Genomic DNA, 24,490 nt, shown 5'->3' on the forward strand with positions numbered 1-24,490 from the left:
CAGGCCAATCAGCGAGGACCTTATTTTCGAGGTTGAAAGAAAACTTTTTTTCTTTTTTTATGGTATTCATTGAGCGCTTACTGTGTGCCCAGCACTGTACTAAGCGCTGGAATAGAACCAAACGAACCAGGTTGGACACAGTCCTTGTATCATGTGAGGCTCACAGTCAGTCCCCATTTCAAAATAAATGGTAATAATAATAATTGTGTGGTATTCGTTAAGTGCTTACTATGTGCCAAGCACTGTACTAAGCGCTGGAATAGATCCAAGCAAATCAGTTTGGACACAGTCTCTGTCTCACGTGGGGCTCAAAATTCAAAATAAAGAGTAATGATAACTGTGGTATTTGTTGAGCGCTCACTACAGGCCAGGTACTGTACTAAGCTCGGGTGGATACAAGCAAACTGCGTTGGACACAGCCCCTTTTCCCACATGGGGCTCACAGTCTGGATCCCCATTTTACAGATGAGGTGGCTGAGGCCCAGAGAAGTGAAGGGACTTGCCCGAGGTCACCCGGCAGACAAGCAGTAGAGCCGGGATTAGAACGCGTGACCTTCTGACTCCCTGGCCCGGGCTCTGAAAGAACACAGAAACCCCCAAACACCAACATTCAGTTTTCATTATCGGTTTTTCCAGTTCACCCGCTGCACTCTACTTGGCCTTTACACTGTCCCAACCATCTTCTGGGTGCAGAATACACCGGGCACCTCCTATCTGCACAGCACTTGTTGGACGCTTGTCCTATTACTTTTTTTTTTTATGTTGTTAGATGCTTACTGTGTGCCAGGCACTGTTCTAAGCCCTGGGTAGATACAAGAGGAAGTGAGGGCTTAATCAGGGAAGGACCCTTGGAAAAGACGTGCCTTCAACAAGACTCTGAAGGTAGGGAGAGTGACTGTCTGCTAGATATAATAATAATAATGTTGGTATTTGTTAAGCGCTTACTATGTGCAGAGCACTCTTCTAAGCGCTGGGGTAGATATAGGGTAATCAGGTTGGCCCATGTGAGGCTCACAGTTAATCCCCGTTTCACAGATGAGGTCACTGAGGCACAGAAAAGTTATTATTATTATTATTATGGTATTTGTTAAGCACTTACTATGTACAGAGCACTGTTCTAAGCACTGGGGTAGATTCAGGGTAATCAGGTTGTCCCACATGAGGCTCACAGCTAATCCCCATTGTACAGATGAGGGAACTGAGGCACAGAAAAGTGAAGTGACTTGCCCACAGTCACACAGCTGACAAGTGGCAGAGCCAGGATTCGAACCCATGACCCCTGACTCCCAAGCCCGGGCTCTTTCCACTGAGCCACGCTGTTTCTCTAAGAAGAGGGAGGGCATTCCAGGCCAGAGGCAGGATGTGAGCCCGTTGTTGGGCAGGGATTGTCTCTCTCTGATACCAAATTTTACATTCCAAGCGCTTAGTACAGTGCTCTGCACACAGTAAGCGCTCGATTGAATGAATGAATGAATGTGGGCAAGCGGTCGGTGGCAAGATAGACAAGACTGAAGAACAGTGAGTGAGCCACCTCAATATCTCCGCAAGGAGACCCACTTCTCCCTCTCGCCCATCCCTGAATCCAAAATTCCCGTCAATAAAACCGCTCTCGAAGAACTCCCCAAACGCCCTCGACGAGTAAAGGCACTGCACGATATTCTACCTCAGCCTCACGGTGGGTTTGACAAAGATGTGACGGGAAGACAAGCGTTCTCCAAAAGAGGAAATGCCAACGGGTCAGTGAGATGCCCCTTAGAGCGTAGCCCTTTGGGCCACTGTCTACACGAACCAAACGCACAAACCTTCGCGGGGTTCAGGATAACCCCCGGGAGACCATCTCACCTGGCCGGTGTTTTACCGACCTGGCTCAGGTTAAAGCGAGTCCTCGGACTCTCGACGAGGTGGCCAGAGATCGAGAAACACAGACCTGCGGGTAAAGACGATTGGGAAAATATCGCAGAGAGGGGGTGGCGCCGTCAGAGGCCTACGCAGCAGAGGGACGGCGTGGGGTCTTCCACAGGCTCTGGACACACGGTCTCTGAAGCCCTTACTGAGTGCAAGACACTCTACTGAGCACTTGGGAGACTCAACAAGGCACATTCCCCCCCACCACAAGATGCTCTTCTATAATAAGCTCATAGTGGGCAGGGAATGTGTCTGTTTATTGTTGTACTGTCCTCTCCCAAGCACTTAGTACAGTGCTGTGCACACAGTAAACGCTCAATAAGCAGAGAGAGCTCAAATATGCTTACAATAATCACAGTGCTTGTTCAGCGCTTACTACGCGCCAAGACCCGTTTATGCACACGAGCCTGGAGGACAGCCATGAATCAACACGTGCAAGAAGAGGCTGAGGGGTTAAGAACCGGCGTTCTGATCTCGGCTCTGCCACGTGTCCCCTGTGTGACTTTGGGCAAGTCACTTAACTTCTCCGGGCCTCAGGTCGGACACAGTCCCCGTCTCACACGGAGCTCGCGGCCTTAATCCCCATTTTACAAGGAAGTTAACGGGCACAGAGAAGCCAAGGGATTTGCCCCAAGTCCCACAGCAGAACAGGCCCGGGCTCTATCCACTAGACCACCCCGCTTTACCCGCCCTTCAAATCTGGTGCTGGGGACTCCTTTAGTTACCATCTGCTGTTCACCGGGACAGACAGGGCTTCCTAATCCAACCACTCCTAATCAATCACTCAATCAGTGATAATAATTGCGCTCTTACTGTGTGCAGAGCACTGGACTGGGCTGTGGACAATCAGCTCCTCTAGACCGCAGGCTCCTCCTATAGACCGTAAACTCCTCGCGGGCAGGGAACGTCTCTCCCGGCTCTGCTGCACGGCTTTCTCCCAGTCGCTTAGTACAGTGGTCTGCATCTCGTAAACCCTCAATAAACTCGATTAACTGGTTGACTGAACTAAAGGCCTGGGAAAGTAGAATACAATAATGTCCGTAGACCTGATCCCGATCCACCCCAGAGAGTTTACTGTCCAGGGCATAGAAAGACATTAACATCAGTTCCAGATCGGGCAAATGATAATAACAATAATAATGATGATGGCATTTGTTAAGCGCTTACTATGTGCCGAGCACTGTTCTAAGCGCTGGGGTAGATACAGGGTAATCAGGTTGGCCCACGTGGGGCTCACAGTCTTCATCCCCATTTTCCAGATGAGGGAACCGAGGCGCCGAGAAGACAAGTGACTTGCCCAAAGTCACACAGCTGACAAGTGGCAGAGTCGGGATTAGAACCCATGACCTCTGACTCCCAAGCCCGGGCTCTTTCCACTGAGCCACATATATTAAGTAGAGCAGCAGTGCGGCCTAGTGGAGAGAGCACGTGCTGGGAGACACAAGGACCTGGGTTCTAATCCCGACTCCACCACCTGCCCGTTGTGTGACCTCGGGCAAGTCATTTCACTTCTCTCATCTGTAAAATGGGGATTTAGATCATGAGCCCCATGGGGAACATGGACTGCATCCGACCCTATAGTCTTGTATCTACCCCAGCGCTTAGTACAGTGCCCGGAGCATAGTAAGCACTTAGATACCAGTTAAAAAAAAAAAAAAGGGCTATGGGGTCACTATGGGTGTGGGCCCCTGGGGAGTCACTTCTCTGGGCCTCAGTTTTCTCAACTGTAAAGGGGGGATTAAGATTGTGAGCCCCAGGTGGGACAGGAACTCTTTTCAATCGGATTAGCTTGTATCTACTCTGGCGCTTGATACAGTGTTTGACATATAGTAAGTCCTTAACCAGTAGCATAAAAAAAAAAGTTACGTGACTTCTCTGTGCCTCTCAGTTCCCTCATCTGCAAAATGGGGATTAAGACCGTCTGCCCCATGTGGGATGGGGACTGAGTCCAACCGGATTAGCTTGTATCGACCCCGACGCTCAGTACGGTGCCTGGCACATAGTAAGCGCTTAACAAATACCATGAGAATCAAAGGAACAATTACAGAAAAGAACCTAGCCACGGTTTGAGAGGCTGAGGGAAGCTATCTGGGGGCCACTTTCTGACATTATTCGTTGGCTCATTTTCCTTCCTTAGACTCCCCTGGGCTTTTCCTGGGCGTTGGCCGAGTTCGGAACATTGTCCGCCACTGAGATCAAAACCTCTGGGCTTGGTGATGGACTCCCACCCCTGTCTCCTTCCCTTCTGAGAGGGGTGGGACTGAATCTCAGGTCCTTAAGGAATGAGAAGCAGCGTGGCCTAGTGGATAGACCACGGGCCCAGGAGTCAGAAGGATCTGCGTTCTAATCCCGCCCCCGCCCCGACTGCTGTGTGACCTTGGGCGAGGTACTCAGCCTCCTCATCTGTAAATGGAAATTAAAACCGTGAGCCTTATGCGGGACAGGGACCGTGTCCGAACTCATTAACTTGAATCCACCCCAGAGCTGAATATAGTGCCTGGCACAGAGTAAGCGCTTAAATACTTAAAAAAAAAAATAATGATGTCAGTCCAGTCACATAGGAACACGCGCAGTGGTCAGTTGGCCCAAGGCTCCTCACAGGCTGTGGTCATTGCAATCGATCAATCAGTGGGACTTATTGAGCACTTACCGAGTGCAGAGCACTGTACGAAACGCTGGGGAGAACACAATATAAGAGAGTTGGTTAAACGCATTCGCAACCCTCAAGGAGATCACAGTCTAGAGGGAAAGACAGACACTAAACTAAATTACGGATATGGACAATAGTGCTGTGGGGTCGAGGGGGGCGGGGTGAATGAAGGGGGCAAATCAAATTGCAAGGGCGACGCAGAAGGGAGAGGGAAGAGAGGAAATGAAGGTTTAGTCAGGGAAGACCTCTCGGAGGAGACGAGCTTTCAATAGCACTTTGAAGGTGGGAAGAGTGATGGTCTGTCGGATATGAAGTGGGAGGGAGTTCCAGGCCAGAAGCGGGACGTGGGTGAGGGTTTGGCAGCGAGAAAGATAAGCTCGAGGTACAGTGAGTAGGTTGGCATTGGAGGAGCAAAGTGTGCGGGCTGGGTTGGGGTAGGAGACTAGCGCGGTGAGGTAGGAGGGGGCAAGGGGCTTGAGGGCTTTAAAGTCAATGGTGAGCAGTTTAGGTCTGATGCAGAGGTAGATTTGGGCAAACACTGGAGGATTACGAAGAGTGGGGAGACGCGGACTGAATGTTTCTGCAGAAAAATGATCCGGTTATGGACTGGAGTGGGGAGAGACAGGAGGTAGGGAGGTCAGCAAGGAGGCTGACGCAGTGATCAAGGTGGAATAGGATAAATCCTTGGATTAACGCGACAGTAGTTTGGGTGGAGAGGAGAGAGTGGATTTTAACGATGTTGCGAACGTTGTGAAGGTAAGCTCCTCTAGACCGTAAGCTCCTCTAGACCGAAAGCTCGTGGTGGGCGGGAAATATGTCATTTTATTGTGGAATTGTCCTCTCCCAAATGCTTAGTACAGTGCTCTGCACACAGTAAGTGCTCAAAAAATATGATTGACTGAGGAACCCAGTAAGTACCTACTAAGCATTATCACAGTGCTCCCCATAAAGTGGGCATCCAGAGCCGTGCACGGGCCACAGCAGATGTCCAGTTCAGCGTTCCCTACTGCCTGGGCTCGGTCAATACCGGTGACGGAAAGTGTCCACTAATTCTGCTGTACTGGACTCTCCCGAATGCTTGAGACAGGCCTCGGCACGTCAGTAAGGGCTCAATAGATACCACGGATAAATTGATTGACGGTGCCCAGTCCGGCTGGGGGAGAGGCCGGCCTTCGACCTGACCCTGGACAGGCCCCCTCCCCTCCCGCACAGCCCACTCCCTCGGGGTCTCTGGAGCTCCGTGGGGCGGCCTGGAATCTCGGGGGCCGGCTCTGACCCCTGAGGTCCACCCCGCTGCCCGTCTGCTCAGGGTGGGGCAACTCGAACACAGCTGTTGTCTGAGGTTGGGTCACGACTTGGGAGCCCACCCCCTACCCCTCACCGAGCAAGAGGACTGCCAAAACCCCGAAGCAATGAACGGGAAAAGCCGGGTGCATCTTTCACTCCTTCTCTGAATTGGGAACTTACACCCAAAACTTACGGTTGGGCAAAAGGGGAGGCCGTGGTTCAATATGCACCATCCCCTCCCCGACAGGCCAGGCTGGGGGGCCCGGGAGAGAGGTAGAGGGAGGGAAAGGAAAAGGAGGCAAGGGGGAGCGAAAGAGAGGGAGAGAGGGAAGAAAGGGAGATCAAAGCAGAGAGGCGGTAGCAGGGAGAAGGATGAGGAAGGAGAGGAAGAGATGGGGGAGGGAGGGAGAGCAAGGAGACAGGCAGTGGGAGGGAGGAGGAGGGGGGAGAGGAAGAGAGGCAGAGAGAGGAAGGAGGAGGAGGGAGAGGAAGAGATAGGGCGAGGGAGGAAGAGATAGGGCGAGGGAGGAAGAGCAAAGGAGAGAGGCAGTGGGAAGGAGGAGGGGGAGAGAGGGAGGGAGAAAGATGGAAGGGGAGAGGGAGCAAGAGAGACGAGGGAAGGGGAGAATTAAAAAATCCCCCACATCTCTCTCTTGGGACTGCCCTCTCACCCCCTCCAACTACGGGGGGGTAAATGGCTTTGAAAGGGAGCAGGATCTAAGGGTGGGGGGTGGGGGGCATTCTTGACTGTCAGCTCCTTGGGGGCAGGGAATATGTCTGTTTATTGTTCTACTGCCCTCTCCCAAGAGCCTTGTTCAGTGCTCCGCACGCAGTAAGCGCACAGTACATTAAGATTGAATATTCATTCGTGAATAAATTTGGGAGCCAGAGGGTCCCTCCCCTACAGGGACCTACCGGCTCTAGGAGCCAGAGCGTCTCCGACTCCGGGTGCTCCCCAGGCTCCTCAGACAGTGCTCAGGGCAAAACCCAGGGCCAGGGGGAGGGTTAGGATGGGGAGGACCGGGAGACCTTGGGAGGGGCCCCGGGAACCCAGGAGAACCCCTTTCCCCACCGCTCTAAACAGGTGAAGTTTGCTTGGCCCCAGCTGGCCCCAGCCAGGGGCTGCAGGGCATGCAGGTCAAGATGGACCCTTTCATGCTTCATGTTATGGGTTAGAGATGGGCATGGGCAATCCAATAATCAGTTGCCCCACAGCAGGGCAATTTCTAGGGGGCGGTGTGGGGAAGATGAGGGGGCAGGCTCAGTGTAAGAGGTCTTGGGGCAGCCCAGACGCCCCAGAGGTTGGCATTCCTCAGGAGCCGCTGAGCCACCTCCCGCTACCTCAGTCTCAATCAATCCATCAATCATACTCATTGAGTGCTTACTGTGTGCACAGCACTGTACTAAAGATTTGGGAGAGGACTTCTGATTGGGAGTCAGAAGGAACTGGGTTCTAATCCTAGCTCCGCCACTTGTCTGCAGTGTGTCCCTGGGCAAATCATTTCACTTCTTTGTGCCTCAGTTCCCTCATCCGTAAAATGGGGATTAAGACTGCGAGCCCAACGGGGAACTGTATCCAACCTGATTAGCTTGTACCTACCCCAGCACTTAATACAGTGTCTGGCATATTAACGAGTACTGCAAAAAATATTTTATATACTTTATATTTTAATATCAGATATGCATACTTATATATACATATATCATATATCAATAATCGTATATTATATACATATATCAGATATATATACACACACGTATATGTACACGTGTGTCTATGTGTGCACGCATGTGTCTATGTATCAGACATACATATAACAGAGCTGGTAGACATATTCCCTGCCCTCTTGACTGTAAGCTCGTTGTAGGCAGGGAATGTATCTGTTTATTGTTCTATTGGACTCTCCCAACTGCTTAGTACAGTATTTATTTAGGGCGGTGGGGAATGGGGGACTCCTGGGTCCTCGGGGCCCCTCCCAAGGTTAGGAAGCGCAAATCTCCCAGTCCTTCCCATCGTAACCCTCCCTCTGGCCCTGGGTTTTGCCCTGAGCACTGTCTGAGGAGCCTAAGTTGCACCTAGTGTTGGAGACGCTCTGGCTCAATAAATACAACTGAACGAATGAACAACGAGTTTTGTGGGGAGGCAGACATTAAAAGAGATCATAGATAGGGGAAGGAGTGGGAGATAAGAATACATACATAAATGTTGTGAGGCCGGGGTGAGGGTCCAAGTGTTTAAGGAATTCACAGCCAAGTGCAGAGGGGATGCAGGAGGGAGGGGGAACAGGGTGGGGAAATAAGGTTAGTCAGCGCGGGCTTTCTGAAGAACAAACATCAGGCTCCCTGGGCTTCCATTAACGTAATCGCTTGGACCTCTAATTTACGTTGATTCTCTTAATTTCAGCAGAATCGTCCATTTGGTTTTCCTGCCAATCCCATTAATCTCAAGGGCAGGGAGGGTATCCTAATGTCCAGTGCATTGACCCGCATACAGCAGACATTCCATATGCACGTATGAGCAGGAGGAGGAAAATGATCCTGATGAAGGCAAGGATCGGGATGAAAATGAAGATTTAAAAAAGTTGCTGATAAAAGTTCCTCCTCCTGCCTCCGCCTCTCAGCAAATAGCTTTATCTCCCACTCTGCTAGCTTCTTTAAAAACTTGAAAAACAGAGAAGGATCGTGGCCTAATGGCTACAGCCCAGGCCTGGAAGTCAGAGGGACCTGGGTTCTAATCCTGGCTCGGACACTAGTCGGTTGTGGGACCTTGAGCCAGTCACTTCACCTTTCTGGGCCTCAGACTGTGTCTAACCTGCTTACCTTATCTACCCCAATGCAAGTGCTTAACAAATACCATAAAAAAATAATAAAAAAAAGAACAGCATGAAAGAAAATAACAATAATATGCTCAATTGGTAAGACTAATGTTCAGTTTTGGTGTTTGTGAAGGAGTTATTATAAGCCCAGTGCTGTATGAAGTGCTGGGGTAAAGACAAAGTCATTATTTGGGACACAGTCCCTGCTCCACACAAGCCTCACAACCTAAGAGATAGGGTGAGAGATAATCAGTCAGCCAATGGTATTTATTGAGCGCTTACTGTGTGCATAACACTGGACTAAGCTCTTGGGAGAGTTCATTAGAACAATATAACAGACACATTCCCTGCCCACAGTGAGCTTACAGTCGAGCAAGAGCATTACGTACGTTACAGTTGAGGAAACCGAGGCCCACTGAGCTTAAGTGACCGACCCCAGGTCACACAGCTGATCGGTGGCAGAGCTGGGACAAAGCTCGTTATGCGCAGGGAAAGTGCCTGCTAATTCTGTTGGGTTGTACTCTTCCAAGCTCTTAGTCAGTCCTCTGAGCGTATTAAGCGCCCAATAAATACCACCGACTGATAGATCGACTGTAGTTTCCAGACTTCCTGCCGGGTGCTCTTTCTACCAGGCCCTGCTGTGGGGTCCAGCCCTGCTATTTTTGCGATGATGTGTTTCTCCATCATTGACCTCGGGGCACATGGGGAGAGGGGAGGCTTCCAGTGTGCGCTCCAGGGTTCGGGGATCCGGGCAGGCCCCAGGCGGTCCCCTGAAAGGCCCCAGGAAACCCCCTGAAAGGCTCCTGACAGGCCCCAGGGAGCCCCCTGACAAGCCCCAGGCAGGCACCTGACAAGCCCCTGAAAGACCCCCAGGCAGCCCCCTGACAGGCTTCAGAAAGGCTCTAGGCAGCCCCCTGACAAGCTTCTGACATAGGTCCCTGGTAGGTCCCAAGCAGTCCCCTGACAGGCTCCCGACAGGTCCCTGACAGGTCCCGGGCAGCCCCCTGACAAGCCCCAGGCAGTCCCCTGACAGCCCCTGAAAGGCCCCAGGCAACCCCCTAAAAGGCCCCAGACAGGGCCCAGGCAGTTCCCTGACAGGCCCCTGACAGCCACTGGGCAGCCCCCTGACAAGCCCTAGGCAGCCCCGACAGGCCCCAGACAGGCCTTAGGCAGCCCCCTGAGGGGCTCCGGGCAGCCCCCTGAGAGGTTCCGGGCAGCCCCCCCTGAGAGGCTCCAGGCAGCCCCCCGAGAGGCTCCGGGCAGCCCCCCGAGAGGCTCCGAGAAGCCCCAGACAGACCCCGGGCAGACCGACTGAGCTCCCTGTCACCTGAGCCAAGGCCCATTGCTGCCAGCAGAGCAGCCCCCCCACCCCACCCCACGGTCTAGGGGCCCCGCCAACTCTGCCAACTCTGTCGCCCTGAGCCAACCGCCCCTTCCCTCCCCACCCCGGCGGGGAGACGCTGGGGAAACGTCTGGGCACCAGACAAGGGGGAGCCGGCCTCGCCTCGCCAACTAATGGACGTCTGGGCCGTGCTGCCACGGGGCGCGGGACTATGGGAGTTCTCTCCATGAACCCACGGCGAGGGATATCGGCTATTAATGCCCGGCCTAGCGGCAGCACCCTCTTAATTGCAAACCTCGTGAAATATTCAATGCTTCGGAGAAAAACGGTTCAGGTTTCCGCCAGCTCGACTGGAGAAATTACTGCAGTTTTCCGGATGCCGGGCAATTCTCCGGTGAAAAAGGGGAAAAATCAGACCCTCCTAAATACCATGAGCCGTTCGTTCCAGAGGAAAGGGTAGAGACTACGCTCCCCTCCCCCCGATAATATAATAATGATAATTTTGGCATCTGTAAAAGTGCTTACTATGTGCCAGGCACTGTTCTGAGCACTAGGGTGGATACAAACCAATTGGGTTGGACACAAGCCCTGTCCCACATGGGACTCACAGTCTAAATCCCCAATTTCCAGATGAGGGAACTGAGGCCCAGAGAAGCGAAGCGACTCGCCCCAGGTCAGAGAGCAGATAAGGGCTCGATCAATACGATTGACGAATGAATGTCCTAACCTCTCTGTATTTGAATTTGGAGAAGACCAGGCCCCGACTCAGGTGAGCTGGCAACGGTGCTCCCCAAGGCCAAGAATCGCGGCATGCTTAGCCACCTAGGCCACTATCATTATTATAATTCTATTAAAATGCTACTATATTATGATGCTATGACTATTATAACGAGTATAATACCTGGAATTAGCACAGCGCCTTTAGGCTTCCCAAATCCAACCATGTCCATGACCTCATTTTTACCCTCACATCAGGAGAGAGGGAGGAAGAGGCACTTAGGATAATTCCCATTGTACGGATGAGGAAATCGAGGCCCAGAGAACTTAAGTGCCTCGGCCCCGACCCCCGGGGAGAATGGGACTCCCAGATTTCCTGCCTTCCTCAGGGCTGTGCTCTCTTCCCCAAACTCCCCTGCCTTCCTGCATTCGAGTCAAATGCTTTCAGAGAGAGCCGTGACTCATCCCGTTGGCTTCATGGACCGGAATATGGGCTGTGTGTATGCCTTAAATTCTTGATCCCGGCTAGCCTACCTCTCCGTCCGGGAGAACAAAAGACGTGATCGGACTAAGGAGAACCGGAGACTGGGAAGACTTGGCGGGTGGAGCTGGGGGGATCCTTCTAGCCCAGCCCAGAAGCCAAAGTTTAGGGGTGGCTCAGGCCCGCGGATCTCAGTGGGATTTGGGGGGATGGCGGAGCGGATACAGCACGGCCCTGGGAGTCAGAGGTCATGGGTTCTAATCCAGACTCCGGCCGCTGCCTGACCCCCTCAGCCTCGCTCCTGCTCACTCACACCCTGCTGACCTCTTCCCTTTGCTTGTGGAAACCGTTTATTCCCAAATGGAAACGATTTCTCCCTCCTTATGGATTCTCGTGCTCATCGCCCTCGCCAGTTGCTCCAGACATTGAACTCCCTCTCCAAATCCCCGTCCCTCTGCCTCCCCCATCTTTTGCCCTTAATGACCTGGCCACCCAGTTTACTAAGAAAATTATAGTCATCAGCCATGATCTCCCTAAAATCCCTGCAGCTGCTCTCCAAGCAGTGATAATAATAATTGGGTATTTAATAATGTTGGTATTTGTTAAGCGCTTACTATGTGCAGAGCACTGTTCTAAGCGCTGGGGTAGACACAGGGGAATCAAGTTGTCCCACGTGGGGCTCACAGTCTTAACCCCCATTTTACAGATGAGGTAACTTAGGCACAGAGAAGTTAAGTGACTTGCCCACAGTCACACAGCTGACAAGTGGCAGACCTGGGATTCGAACTCATGACCTCTGACTCCAAAGCCCGTGCTCTTTCCACTGAGCCACGCTGCTTACCCCCTTATTATATGCCAGGCCCTATACTGAGTGCTGGGGTGGATATAAGCAAATCGGGTTGGACGCAGTCCCTGTCCCACATGGGGCTCACAGTCTTAACCTTCATTTTCCAGATGAGGTCACCGAGGCACGGAGAAGTGAAGCGACTTACCCGAGGCCACACAGCAAACAAGTAGCAGAGCTGGGATTAGGACCAAGGTCCTTCTGACTCCCAGAGTTGTCCAAGTCCTCCTCCGCTTCTTCAACTCTCCCATCTTTCCCAGCATTATCAAGAGATTTCCTGCCTTCTTTCAAAATCCACCAGCTCCACCTATGCACCCGACCCCTGCCCTTCACACCTTACAGAAGCATTTACCTCCTCCCTTCTTCCATCCCTGACTGCCATCTTCAACTGTTTGCTCTCCTCACTGCTTTCGAACAGTGCTTGGCACATAGCACTTAAATACCATTTTTAAAAATGCCCATGTCTCCCCTGTCCTAAAAACCCCCTCAATTGACCCCCACAGCTCCCTCCAGTTATTGCTCCATCTCCCTCCTACCATTCCTCTCCAAACTCCTTGAGCAAGTTGTCTACGACCGCCATCTCAAGTTCCTCTCTTCCAATTCACTCCTTGACCCCCTCCAATCTAGCTTCCATCTCCCTTCACTCCACAGAAGCCACCCTTTCAAATCCAAAGGCCTTGGATATTGTCTTCTCTCAAAGGTCACCAGTGATCTTCCCCTTGCCAAATCCAACTGCCTCTACTCCATCCTGATCCCCCTGGTCCTCTAGGCTGCTTTTGACACTGTCAACCACCCTCTTCTCCTGGAAACGGGATCTAAACTGGGTTTCCCTGACGCTGTTCTCTCATCACAGGAAATGCACATTTTTCTCCATCCAAACTGCTACCAGGTTAATCCAGATTAGCTCCGCCACTTGCCTGCTGGGTGACCTTGGGCAAGTTGCCTCACTTCTCTGTGCTTCAGTTCCCTCACCTGTAAAATGGGGACTAACACTGTGTCCCCAAGGGTGACAGGGACTATGTCCAACCCGATTTACTTGTACCTTCCCCAGCGCTTCAAAAAGTGCCTGGGACATAGTAAGCACTTAACAAATATCATCATTACTATTATCATTAATGACCTACAGGCTCCCAGGAGTGCACACTGTTGCAGCTTTGAGAGACTTGGGAGGAAGAATCAAATTCTCTGATGGCCCGGGGAGAGGAAAGAACTACGTTCGATACGTTATTCGGTTGGAGACAAACGGAGGCCCAAGGGGCTAACTGGACTCCCTCAAAGAGATACAGATGGTTTCCCCGGAGGCTGTCACTTCCCGGGATAATTGTTCTACCGCCTGCGTCAGCGGGACCTCGGCCCCCAGCTCCAGGGGGGAAATATGCTCCCGACACAACAGAGGTGAACCTGGATGGAAAGTCAACAGTCCCGCTCCTCCCGTCGAAGGATAAACCGTCTGGAAAGGGTTGGTGGGCAAGAGGGGAGGATGGGAGAGGGCGGGACCATAAAGGAAGAAAATCAAATTCCCGGGTGACTGTTCCCCCCGAGCTGGAGGCTTCGTAATAACAGTAATAATAATAATAATGATATTGGTATTTGTTAAGTGGTTATTACGCGTCAAGCACGGTCCTAAGCGTTGGGGTAGATACAAATTCATCAGATTGGACCCACTCCGTGTCCCACGAGGGGCTCACAGCCTTCATCCCCGTTTTCCAGATGAGGGAACTGAGGCCCAACGATGTGAAGTGACCTGCCCAAGGTCACACAGCGGACAAGTGGCAGAGCCAGAATTAAGACCCCAGAGCCTTCTGACTCCCAGGCTCATGCTCTAGCCACTAGGCCACGCTGCTTCGTGAGGCTTCCCCCTCACCCTAGGGAGACATTTGATATTTGCCCCCACCCCCTAGCCCACAGTGCTTATGTACATATCTTCAAAATCTTTATTAGAAATTACTGATTTACATTAATGTCCGTCTTCCCCTCTGGACTGTACACTCAGAGAGGGCTGGGAGAGTGTCTAGTTCTGCCTTATTCTCCTATCCCAAGCGTTTAATGCAGTGTGCTGTGCATAGAAAGCCTTAGTACAGTGCCAGGCATATAGTAAGCACTTAACCGATACTAAAATTACTAATTATTATTATTGGAAAGAGCTCAATAAACACCCCCAGTTGATTGCTGGACTGCTCCCAGAGATCAGAGGTCAGTGGACCTTCACCCAACCCCAGTTTCTCCTAACTGGGAGTTGCCCAAAGGCTCTGGGGAAGATGACAGAAACCCCTGGGGCCTTCCAGAAGCAGCGAGGCTCAGTGGAAAGAGCCCGGGCTTGGGAGTCAGAGGTCATGGGTTTGAATCCCGGCTCTGCCACTTGTCAGCTGTGTGACTGTGGGCAAGTCACTTAACTTCTCTGTGCATCAGTTCCCTCATCTGGAAAATGGGGATTAACTGTGAGGCTCCCGTGGGACAACCTGATTACCCTGTATCTACCCCAGTGCCTAGAACAGTGCTCTGCACATAGTAAGCGCTTACCAAATACCAACATTATTATTATTATTATTCCTGCCCGCGGAGGGGGCTGAAATGAGGTTTGGAAGGGTCAGTGGGGGAGGGCGAGGTCAGGTCTGGGGGAGCTCGGAGGGGGTCCGTCTGCCCCACCTGACAGTCGGACCCCAGCCCCCTTCCCTCTAGACTGTAAACTCATTTTAGGCAGGGAATGTCTGTTTATTGCTTTATTCTTCTCTCCCAAATGCTTCCTACAGTGTTCTGCGCACAGTAAGTGCTCAATAAATACTACCGAATGAAAAAAAGGCTGTTCTTCCAAGGCTGAAGACCCTTTGAAAAATCATCGTGACCTTTTTCCTTGTCCCTTCTTGTCACCACCTCCTCCTCCTCCTCGGCCCAGGGAAGGGCGGGGTCTAGTGGATAGAGCACAGATCCGGGAGTCAGAAGGACCAGGGTTCTGATCCTGGCTCTGCCACTTGTCTGTGGGGTGACCTTGGGCAATTCACTTCACTGGGCCTCAGTTACCGTATCTACAAAATGGGCATTAAGAGTGTGAGTCCCATGTGGGACATGGACTGTTTCCAAACTGATTACCATGTATCTACCTTGTATCTACTCCAGCGCGTAGAACAGTATTTGATACACAGTAAGTGCTTAAATACCATTATCATTATTACTATTATTATTCTCTGTGCCTCAGTTCCCCATCAGCAAAATGGGGATTCAATACCTGTTTTCCCTCCTACTTGGTTTGTGAGCTCTATACAGGACCTGATGATCTTGTATCTACATCAGTGCTTAATACAGTGCTCAGAGCATAGCAGACACTTAAATACCACAGTAATAATGGTTATAAAACATATCCACCATCTCTGTTACATTATACTCTCTCAAGAACAGAGTCCTGTGCATGTAGTAAGCACTCAAAAAATAGGATTAATTGACAATTTCTCTGGGCTTTAGTTTCCCCATGTGGAACAGGGACTGTGTCCAACCCGATTTGCTTGCATCCACCCCTAGCACTTAGTTCAGTGGCAGGCACACAGTAAGCGATTAAAAAATGCCAGAATTATTATTTCCTCATCTGCAACACGGGGATTAAATTCCTCTTCTCTTCCCCTTAGACTGTACGCCTAATGCGGGACAAGAATGGGGACCTTATTGTGTTGTATCTACCCCAGCGCTTAGTACAGTGCTTGGCACATAATGAGCACATAACAAATGCCAGTTATTATTACCCCACCTTTTCTACTGCTATTATGGCACTCTTACACAGTGATGAGAGTTCCATTCAATTCTCCAACACCGTGGTAGTAAACCATGTTGGTAAAAAGCTAGTCATTTTAATAAGAATGTCAGAAAGAAGCACGATCTAGCGGATAGAGCCCGGGCCTGGGCATCAGAAGGACGGGGGTCCGATCCCGGCTCCGCCACTTATCTGCTGTGTGGCCCTGGGAGAGTCACTTTACTTCTCTGGGCCTCGTTACCTCAGTTGAGATTAACTGTACCGAGGATTAAGACTGTGAGCCCCACGTGGGTCGTGGACTGTTTCCATCCTGATTTGCATGTAGCTCTTAGTACAGTGCCAGGCACCTAGCGTTTAGCAAATACCATAAAATTATTATCTCCCCCAGCTCTCAGTACAGTCCCTGGCACACAGTACGCGCCTCAACATATTTAAATAAAAAGAGATGGAATTGGGTGAAACTAACTTCCCTTGCCCTTGGAGATAGCTCAATCAAGTTAACCCCCGAAATCTGAGCCGAATGAAAGACAAAGGAAATGATGATCCTGAAGCCAATTCTCAGAGATTTCTCAGGCTCAAAATAGACGCGACCTTCACAGGGGTCAGGCCACACCAAGCCTTCCTCTGGCCTCCGGATGTAGGGCTGCTGAGACGTCACTGTGAGAGGTCTTTGACTCTCCTCCTATGACCCAGCCCGCACACTTCGCTCCTCTAACGAAAAACTTCTCACTGTACCTCGATCTCGTCTATCTGGCCGCCGGACCCCTCGCCCACGTCCGGCCTCTGGCCCGGAATGCCCTCCCTTCCCAAATCTGACAGTCTCTCCCCCCCACTTCAAAGCCTTACTGAAAGCACGACTCCTCCAAGAGGCCTTCCCTGACTAAGCCCTCCTCTCCTCTTCTCCCACTCCCTTCTGTGTCGCCCTTTACTCATTCCTCGCTCCAGACCCCACAGCACTTATGTCCACACCCGCCATTTCTTTATTTCTATTCATGTCCGTCTCCCCCTTTATATCATAATAATAATAATGTTGGTATTTGTTGAGCACTTACTATGTGCAGAGCACTGTTCTAAGCACTGGGGTAGATACAGGGTGATCAGATTGTCCCACGTGGGGCTCACAGTTTTAATCCCCATTTTACAGATGAGGTAACTGAGGCACAGAGAAGTTAAGTGACTTGCCCAGAGTCACACAGCTGACAAGTGGCGGAGCCGGGATTCGAACCCATGACCATACCATAAGCTTGCTGTGCGCAGGGAATGTGTCTGCTCATTGAATTATACTCTCCCAAGTGTTTAGTTCAGTGCTCTGCGCACAGTAAGCACTCAATAAAATACGACTGACTGACTGGATGGGACTGGGCCGGGGGGGAGAGGAGGAGAGGAGGTGGGTTGCTTATGATCTCGGATGTTCTTCCATGAATTCTTAAAGCTGCTCAACTGGAGTAGTGAGCAACAACTTTTTTACAAACTCAGAGATGTGGGGAAAAAAATCTGTTTTGTTTTTTTTTATAAGAGCTATTGCCTTAAAACAACACTCTGAATTCACATAGCACCTTTAGTTTTCCAAGCACTCAGAAAGCAGCAGCCTAGTGGATAGAGCCCGGGCCTAGGAGTCAGAAGGTCCTAGGTTCTAAACTCAGCTCCACCACTTCTCCGCCGTGTGACCTGGGGCAAGTCGCCTAACTTTCCTGTGGCCTCAGTTCCCTCATCTGTAAAATGGGGATTAGGACTGTAAGCCCCAAGTGGGACAAGGACTGTGTCCAACTTGATGAGCTTGTACCTAACTCCGGCGCTCAGTACAGTGCCTGGAACGTAAGTACGTGCTTAACAGGTACCATAATTATTAACACTCTGTTCTCGCAGCAACCCACAGAGAAACAGGGATGATTTTCCCCATTTTACAGGTGAGGAAACTGAAGCCACAGAGTATAAGCCATGTGCCTGAGGTCACACAGCAGATCAATGGCAGAGCCAGGACTAAAACCCAGGGTCCCTGGCTCCCAAGTCTGGATCTCTTTCATTATCTTACAACAGGCTGACAGATTTATCCCCCTGAATTATGAGGCAGAGTGAAAGAAAGTGGAGGAATGATCCAGTTGGACCACCAGGACCTTCAAAAATCTCTTTAAAATCACATCTCCTCCAAAACACCTTCCCCAACTAAGCCCTCCTCTCCCCTACTCCCTCTCCCTTCTGCATCGCCCTGGCACTTGGATCTGTCACCCCACGCTCCGCCCCACATCACTCGTGTGCATATCCATAATTCATTTCACTGCTCATCTCCCCTTCTAGGTTATAACAATAATTATGGTGCTTGTTAAGCGCTTACTGTGTGCCAAGCCCTGTTCTAAGCACTGGGGTAGATACAAGTTCCTCAGGTTGGACCCAGTCCCTCTCCCACAGGGGACTCACAGTCTCAAGCCCCATTTTCCAGGTGAGGAAACCGAGGCCCAGAGAAGTGAGGTGGCTTGCCCAAAGTCACACAGCCGACATGTGGGGGAGCTGGGATTAGAACCTATGACCTTCTGGGTTCTAAGCAGAGAAGCAGCGTGGCTTAGTGAAAAGCTCATGTGCTTGGGAGTCAGAGGTTGTGGGTTCTAATCCCATCTGCTGTAGGGCTTTGGCAAGTCATTTAACTTCTCTGTGCCTCAGTGACCTCATCTGCAAAATGGGGATTAAGACTGTGAGCCCCATGTGGGACAACCTGACTACTTTATATCTTCCCCAGCGCTTAGAACTGTGATTGGAACATAGTAAGCACTTAACAAGTACCATTATTATTATCATTATTATTATTATTATTCTGACTTCCAGGCCTGTGCTCTAGGCACTACGCCGTGCTGCTTCCCGACTGCAAGCTCCTTGCGGACGAGGAATATAAATACCAACTCTGCTGTACTGAACTCCCTCAAGTGCTTAGTATTAAGCACTGGGTTCTAATGCCAACTCCACCAGGTGTCTGCTGTGTGACCGTGGGCAAATCGCTTCACTTCTCTGTGCCTCAGTTACCTCATCTGTAAAATGGGGATTGAGACTGTGAGCCCCACGTGGGACAGGGACTGTGTGCACCCCGATCTGCCTGCACTCACCCCAGTACAGTGCCTGGACACACAGTAAGCATTTAACAAATACCATCATCATTATCATTATTATTATTATTATTATTCATTCATTCATTCAATCGTATTTACTGAGCACTTACTGTGTGCACAGCACTGTATTAAGTGCTTGGAATGTACAATTCGGCAACAGATAGACACAATCCCTGCCCGACAACGGGCTCACAGTCTAAATGGGGGAGACAGACAACAAAACAAATTAAGTAACCATATTTATTGAGCACCTACTGTGTGCAGAGCACTGTACTAAGCACTCGGGAAAGCGCAATACAACAATAAACAGTGGCATTCCCTGCTCACAATGAGCTCACAGTCTGGGGGGTGGGAAGATAGACATCATCATCATCACCATTATTATTATTACTATTACACTACTTTGCCTTCAGTAAGCATTGAATAAATACCATTCATTGACTGCAAGATGAATTGAAGATCCCCAACAACGGGCTCACAGTCTAGAAGGGGGGAGGCAGACAACAAAACAAAACAAGTAGACAGGCATCAATAGCATCAAAATAAATAAAATTATAGATATGTACATATCATTAATAAAATAAATGGAATAATAAATATGAACAATTATACACAAGTGCTGTGGGGCGGGGGGAGGGGGTAGAGCAGAGGAAGGGAGTAGGAGCAATGGGGAGGAGGAGCAGAGGAAAAGGGGGGCTCAATGTGGGAAGGCCTCCTGGAAGAGGTGAGCTCTCAGTAGGGCTTTGAAGGGGGGAAGAGAGTTAGTTTGGCAGAGGTGAGGAGGGAGGGCATTCCAGGTCAGAGGTAGGACGTGGGCCAGGGGTCGACGGCGGGACAGGCGAGAATGAGGCCCCGTGAGGAGGTGAGAGGTGGCAGAGGAGCGGAGTGTGCGGGCTGGGCTGGAGAAGGCGAGGAGGGAGGTGAGGTAGGAGGGGGCCAGGGGATGGACAGTTTTGAAGCCAAGAGTACAGAGTTTTAGCTTCATACGAAGGTTGATAGGCAACCACTGCAGATTTTTGAGGAGGAGGGTGACAGGCCCAGAGCGTTTCTGTAGAAAGATAATCCGGGCAGCAGAGTGAAGTATAGACTGAAGTGGAGGGAGGCAGGAGCTTGGGAGTTCAGCAAATGCTTACTGCACGCTCTTCTAGAGAACAATATAAGGGTGAGAACTTTCAGGGACCTTGGTCTTCTAGGAAAAAAGGGGAGAGGGAAACTGGAGGCAGATAAGTTAAGATAAAACAATGAAAACACACAAAAGCAACATCCAAGTCAAGGACGGGGATAAACACAGAGCTAAAATGCAAGGCGACGCAGGGTACCCGGACTAAACGGGCTCGGAGTACAACGCTCACAGAAGCTGCCATGTTGAGCAACGCGGTTGGGACCTCCCAGCCCTTTTTTTTCTTTTTGTTTTAATGGTATTTGTTAAGCCCTTACTATGTGCCAGCCACTGAACTAAGTGCTGGAGTTAGGACAAGCTAATCAGGTTGGACACAGTCCCTGCCTCCCACGGGGCCCCCGGTCTTCATCCCCATTTTATAGATGAGGCAACTGAGGGTCAAAGAAGTGACTTTGGGTGTGTCACTTCTCTTCTCTGGGCCTCAGTTCCCTCAGGGAAGCAATACCTGTTCTCCCTCCTCCTTGAGACTGGGAATCCCCCGTGGGTCCTAATGATCTGGGCGCTACCTTGGCGCTTAGTACAGAGCTTGGCACATAGTAAGCGCTTAAATACCCCAATTATCATCACTATTATCAACCAAGATGGAGTGAAGACTCTACCTCCCTCTACCCCCATGCTCCCAGGTTGTTTTTCTCCTCTGCAGAGGCTGCCGAGTAAAGGAGGGGCTGGTTTCTGCTGGGCGCGGCACGATCAGACCCTCTTGCCCTCTCAATAATATCGACGGCACTTGTTAAGCGCTTACTATGTGCCAAGCACTGTTCTAAGCCCTGGGTAGATTCAGGTGTTTCAGGTTGGCCACAATCCCTGTCCCTCATGGGGTCCACGCTCTTAATCCCCATTTTACAGATGAGGGAACGGAGGCCCAGAGAAGTGAAGTGACTCGCCCATGGTCACACAGCAGACACGTGGAGGACTCGGATTAGAACCCGGGTCCTTCTGACTCTGGGGCTCGTGCTCAATCCATTAAGCCAAGCTGCTTAAGACCAACAAATAACATGGGTGGCTGATTCTTGGATAGGAGACAAGGTTCAAAGGCCACAGAAATCACATTAAAAGGAGCCCTTGGTCCCCCACCTAGCACTGGTCTAAGCACTGGGGTAGATACAAGTTAATCAGGTTGGACACAATCCATGACCCCCACGGGGCTCACAGATTTAATCCCCATTTTCCGGGTGAAAGAACTGAGGCACAGAGAAGTGCCCAAGGTCACACCGCAGACAAGTAGCAGAGCCGGGATTAGAACCCAGGTCTTTCGGACTCCCGGGCCCGGACTCTGGTCACTCGGCCACACTGGGTCCCTCTAAAACTATAAGCCGGGAACGTGTCTACCAACTTTCTTGCACTGTCTTCTCCCAAGCGCTTAGTTCAGTGCTCTGCACACAGTAAGCACTCAGTAAATACCACGGATGGATGGACTGGAGCAAGAGGCCCGGCAGAGTGCTCAATAAGCACAGTAAGTGCTCAATAAACAAGACCGATTGACTGATTGATTGATTGATAGTCACCATCCTATAGGGACTCACAGTCTGAAAGGGAAGGGTGAATGGGAATCTTCTCCCCACTTTAGGGATAAAGAAACTGGGGCACAGAGAGGTTAAAATGACTTGCCCAAGGTCACCCTGTGAGAGGAGGGGATGGAGTGAGTATCTACAGTGCTCCCTCATCCTTCTGCATCACCCTGGCACTTGGTTCCGTACACTTTATTCACCCCACCCTCAGCCCTTACGGGCATACCTGGAATTTATTTCCAAGTGCCAAACAGCATGGCTCAGTGGATGGAGCCCAGGCCCGGGAGTCGGACGACCTGGACTCTCATCCGGGCTCCGCCACATGTCCGCTGTGTGACCATGGGCGTGTTGCTTCACTTGTCTGGGCCTCGGTGACCTCATCTGGAAATGGGGATTGAGACCGTGAGCCCCAAGTGGGACAGGGACGGCGTCCAACCCGATCTGCTCGTAACCAACCCAGCGCTTAGTACGGGGCCTGGCACATAGTTGAGTGCTTCACAAATACCATAATTATTACTGATACTGCGATTTCTACTATCATTGCTCTTGCCACTCCTGCTAATATTTCTTTCAGGGCTCAGAGATGGGAGGCCCTCGGGGTACACCCGGGCCACCTGCCAGCAGCCCCTCAATGCCAGTCTTCCAACCTCTCCCCTCGCGGGGGGCCGAGCCGCAAAATCACAGCCTGGAAACCGCCAAAGAAACCTTCCCGAAGGTGGGGACCGAAAGGGAACTGAGGATGAGGGCGAAGAGAGGCGGTGTGGCCTAGTGGATAGAGGCCGGGCCTGGGAGTCACAAGGACCCGGGGGCTCATCCTGGCTCTGCCACTGTTCTGCTGGGTGACCTTGGGCGAGACGCTTCACATCTCTGGGCCTTATTGCCCTCATCTGTAAAACGGGGATAAAGACGGTGAGCCCCACGCGTGGCAGGGTCTGTGTCCAACCTGACAATCTTGTATCTACCCCAGTGTATGGTACAGTGCATGGTACATGGTAAGCCCTTAACAAATTTCACAGTTATCACTCTTATTATTACAGTGCCTGGCACATAGTAAGTGCTTAACATACCAAAAAATAAATAAAAGATCTAAAGTGTGAGCCCCATGTGGGACGTGGACTATGTCCAACCTGATTAGCTTGGATCTACCCTAGTGTTTAGCACAACGCCTGCCCAAAGTAGGCATTTAATACCAAGTGCCACCATCTTCCAGAAAAGCTCGGTGGGATGCCCTGAAGCAAGCTGATTTTCTTCCAAAATTCAAAACATCTACAATCCAACATGGCCTAGCGGAGAGAGCACAGGCCTGGGACTCAGAAGGACCTGGGTTCTAATCCCAGCTCCCACCACTTGTCTGCTGTGTGCCCTTGGGCAAATCACTTCACTTCTCTGGGCCTCAGCCTCCTCTTCTGCAAAAGAGGGATTAAGACACTGAGCCCCACGTGAGTGACTGTGTCCACCCGATTAGCCTGTATCTCCCCACATAGTAAGGGCTTACTAAATGATATAAAAACACACCGTAGACCGAGAGGATGGTATTAATAACAATAATAATGATGGCACAATTATTGCCAAGTGCCAAGAGTGCCAAGCACTCTTCTAAGCGCTGGGGTTGATACAAGGTAATGAGGTTGTCCCACGTGAGGCTCACAGTCTTAATCCCCATTTTACAGATGAGTTAACTGAGGCACAGACATGTTAAGTGACTTGCCCAAAGTCACACAGCTGATAAGTGACAGAGCCGGGATCAGAACCCACGACCTCCGACTCCCAAGCCCGGGCTCTTTCCGCTAAGCCACGCTGCTTCTCTATTCTGTCGGATATGAAGGGGGAGGGAGTTGTAAACCAGAGGGAGGATGTGGGCGAGGGGGTCGAGGCAGAAGAGATCGAGGTACAGTGAGTAGTTTGGTAACAGAGGGTGCGGGCTGGGTTGTGGTAGGAGAGCAGCGAGCCTCAGATTCACAAGTCGGAGAATCCAGGCCTCAAGGCAGGAAACAGCAGACGCTGATGATCCCGCCGCCAATAAGATCCTTCCGGAATCAGCTGCCTCAAAACCCCAACTCTCGCCTCCCGACAAAATTCACCTCATCGAACTCTGCTCCAGATTTAAGGGTTTTGAGGGGAGGAAGTTCAAGCCCATCAATCCCCTCACTGGAGGAGGTGCTAATTTGCCGTCAGACTTTGAGACCACTCTGGGAGGAGGACAAAAACAAATAAAATCTCATTAACCCTAGTGATTTCTGTTTTAGATGTGCTTTTGAGCCAGAGGGTCTCCACCAGACCGAGCTGGGACGTGGTCCTGGGGGGCCGTGGATTTTTGCTTCCGGTCGAGAGAGGAAGAAAGCTGTGTCTGTGGATTTTGAGGCGGTTGCAAAAATCCCAAACCCGTTCAAGTGAGAGCCCCTCGAATCAATCAATCGTATTTATTGAGCTTTCTCTATGCAGAGCACGATGACGATCGTATTTGTTAAGCGCTTACAATGTGTCAAGCGCTGTTCTAAGCGCTAGAGTAGAACCAAGTCAATCAGGTTGGCCACTGTCCCTGTCCCACGTGGGGCTCCCAGTCTTCATCGCCATGTTTACAGATGAGGTCACTGAGGCCCAGGGAAGTAAGGTGACTTGCCCAAGATCCCAGGGCAGACAAGCAGAGGAGCCGGGATTAGATCCCGGGTCCTTCTGACGCCCAGGCCGTGTTCTATCCACTAAGCCTTGCTGGGGGGGGGGGGGGGGGGAATCCACAGTTTGACCTGCTCTGCCTTTCATCTCTGGCCCCTCAAGGCTCAAGAAAAGAGCCATTTTGTCCCTCATCGGATGCTCATTACGAGCAGATTCACCCTTTCCAAACAAAAAGACAACTCTGGTGTTCATCTTCACACACACACAAAAAAAAGGGCCCGAGATACGTCCAACGGACACACAAAAGCTCTGA

The sequence above is a fragment of the Ornithorhynchus anatinus genome, chromosome 5 (assembly GCF_004115215.2).
Source record: "Ornithorhynchus anatinus isolate Pmale09 chromosome 5, mOrnAna1.pri.v4, whole genome shotgun sequence".
Classification (NCBI taxonomy): domain Eukaryota; kingdom Metazoa; phylum Chordata; class Mammalia; order Monotremata; family Ornithorhynchidae; genus Ornithorhynchus; species Ornithorhynchus anatinus.